The sequence below is a fragment of the Lepus europaeus genome, chromosome 3, assembly GCF_033115175.1.
Source record: "Lepus europaeus isolate LE1 chromosome 3, mLepTim1.pri, whole genome shotgun sequence".
In the NCBI taxonomy this organism is placed as follows: Eukaryota; Metazoa; Chordata; class Mammalia; order Lagomorpha; family Leporidae; genus Lepus; species Lepus europaeus.
This window is the reverse complement of record NC_084829.1, coordinates 126,763,094-126,765,969: the sequence shown is the minus strand read 5'-3', so window position 1 is coordinate 126,765,969 and position 2,876 is coordinate 126,763,094. Positions and strand designations below refer to the sequence as shown.

At 39.7% G+C, this 2,876-nt stretch overlaps 1 pseudogene; it reads right to left on the bottom strand.

Moving 5' to 3' along the window:
* Positions 1-840: 840 nt before the first annotated feature.
* On the bottom strand, positions 841-1,237 carry LOC133757095 (small ribosomal subunit protein uS17m-like; annotated as a pseudogene).
* Positions 1,238-2,876: the final 1,639 nt, after the last annotated feature.

The following is a 2,876-nucleotide window of genomic DNA, read 5'->3' as shown; positions in this document are numbered from 1 at the left end:
TGGGGTGAGGGGAAACCTCATTGTGGTTTGGTTTGCATTTCCCTGATGGCTAGTGATCCTGACCATTTTTTCATGTGTCTGTTGTCCATTTGGATTTCCTCTTTGGAAAAATGTCTATTGAGGTCCTTGTCCCATCTCTTAAGTGGGTTGTTTCTTTTGTTGTTGTGTAGTTTCTTGATCTCTTTGTAGATTCTGGTTATTAACCCTTTATCTGTTGCATATTTTGCAAATATTTTTTCCCATTCTGTTAGTTGCCTCTTCACTTTCCTGACTATTTCTTTTGAAGAAGAGAAACTTCTCAAATTGATGTAATCCCAAATGTTAATTTTGGCTTTGACTGCCTGTGCTTCTGGGGTATTTTCCATAAAGAGAATTGAAAATGAATCTTGATGTGAATGGAAAGGGAGAGGGAGCGGGAAAGGGGAGGGTTGTGGATGGGAGGGAAGTTTGGGTGGGGGGGAAGCCATTGTAATCCATAAGCTGTACTTCAGAAATTTATATTCATTAAATAAAAGTTTAAAAAAAAAGAAAGTCTAGGATCCTGAACAAGGCCATCAGAAATCATTAAACTCCACATACCCTATCCTTAAAAACAATAACAATAAAAGTTGTCATCTCTTAAAAAAAAAAAAAAAAACTATGTTTACTTAAAAGCAAATTTGGAACTTGATCATATGGCTTTATGAAAAAAAATTGTAACAAGTCCTTTACTTCATTTACTTTTAGTTATATCATAGATGCTACAGGAGACACTGGCAATTTGTGATGAAAAGAAGGCAAACATTTTCCACATAGCAAATGAGTGCATGTTTCCCTTTGGCTCTTTTTTCCAATCCTCTTTCACTGTGTGGAAGAAACATTGAGTTCTTCCTGATTTTTGGGTACGTGAGTGGTTATTTTCTACACTGCCTGGACTCTCCAGGTACACAATGCCTGCACAGGGTTTTCCTGTCACTAAAACTATCACTTTTCCAACTTTGAAAACTATCTCAGCCAGTTCATGTTTCATGTGCTTCATCAGTAGGACTGGTAAAGCTCTGAGAATCACAATGTCTCCAACAGTGCACAGCTAAAGGGCATCATGAGATAAATAGGCTTTTCTCTTATTAAAGTACTTTCATAAGTAGGGATCTAGCACAAGCCTGATCACTCTCACTTTTGCAGCTTTTTGCTTTGCTGTCCTAATCACCTTCCCCATAATGCATTTGGCATGGATGGATGAATTAGTTACTGACATCATCTGACTTTGGTCACCTCCCAGTCCTACTGTGCAAGTTCACACATGCCAAGCATGGGCCAAAGCATGACAGTGACACCCCTCTTCCCATTTTCAAGAATTATTTTTAAGGTTAATTGAAATATATATACATATATAAAAAGTTACTAGCACATTGTAAGTAATCCATGGTAGTTGTTACTTGTTTATTGGAAGTTTAAAAAATCTTGATTGGGTTGATACCTGGACGGTGTGGATAAAAAATATGGTTCCAATGACTTTTTTCAAACATAGAAAGGTAACTTTTGTAAAAAAATCTACAGGGAAGGCCAATCATACAACAGTGATCATTGAATAATAAAACAATAGAATGGATTGAAGGAATGTAAAAGATAAAAATTGACAGGGCTCAATCAATGGATAGCATGCAGATGCTGGATTGAGAAAAGCAGTGCTAAGTGATACCACTTGCAAGATAGAAAAAAAAAATAGGAGATGAGCAAATTTAAAGGTAGGAGGAAAATGAAGAGTTCATTTTGGGACATAATAAATTTGAAATGCTACAGGATGTTCAATTCAAGAAGGTTTGTTTGTTTTCTTGATTTATCTGCTATCTAGAGAGATCCAGGGTTGGAAATGTAGATGATAGATGGTAGTTAATATCTTATAAATGAACGAGATTTTCTCTATTGGTTAAAAAGCAAGAAAATCAAGGGTTCAAGATGGCTGACTAGGATAAAGCCACACTCACTTCTGCCACCATAGGGTATGACAATAAAAATGAAGGAGCACATTTTCAGGGGTGTGACAGACATAACAGAACAAAGCCCCTATGGGACAGCAAGGAAAGAGGACAGTACCCCTCTGAGGTCAGCTGAAGTGCAGCCAGCTGCTAGCTGGGAGTCACTATCTCATTAAGTCAAGGTAGGAAAAAGTTGCTGCATGCCCCACAATTTGCAACGTCAGCTGAGAAAGAATTCCACAGCCACCCACTGACTTTAAATCCAGCCTCAGGAGATAGCTGGGATCTGAGCGACTGCTTGGCTCCAAAAAAGGGAACCACATTGCCTCCTTGCTCTCCCCTGTACCCTGAGTGCCAGATTCAGCTGTGAAGTCACAAAACCAGTCTGTTCTTCTGCTACCGGAAGTGATCAGAGCTAATTGAGGAAACTTATTGGGTAGAGAACAGATCCTTGCATCCTACAGCTGTGGGAGTTTCTGCTCATTAACTTCAGAACTGTATTCACTCTATATGATCCCCTTAGCTTCTGGAGTCTAGCATGAGCAGCAACCCATAAAACACCCATTCCCACACTAAGAGACATGAGTAATGACCTCACTGTACCCTACAACACCAAGACTGTAATAGTTTTAATTTCCTCATTCTCACTGGAATCTACCATGCGGAACTAGGGAAGAACCTGCCTGTATTCCACCTCTCTGAACCAATACCTGCTAAAGCAAAATCTGTGTGCCTAGTGTCGCCCTGTAGGATTGGATCAGGGTTCAGTTCATATCCCCCATTCCTGGGACTATGGCTGTTGGTGTTATTAGCCCCAGCACTATTGCACTCTCCTTACAGGACCTGAGGCAGGACCCATACAATTCACATAGTTGTAGAGCCACAGCAATTGGTGCCATAAGCCCCAGCATCACTTAG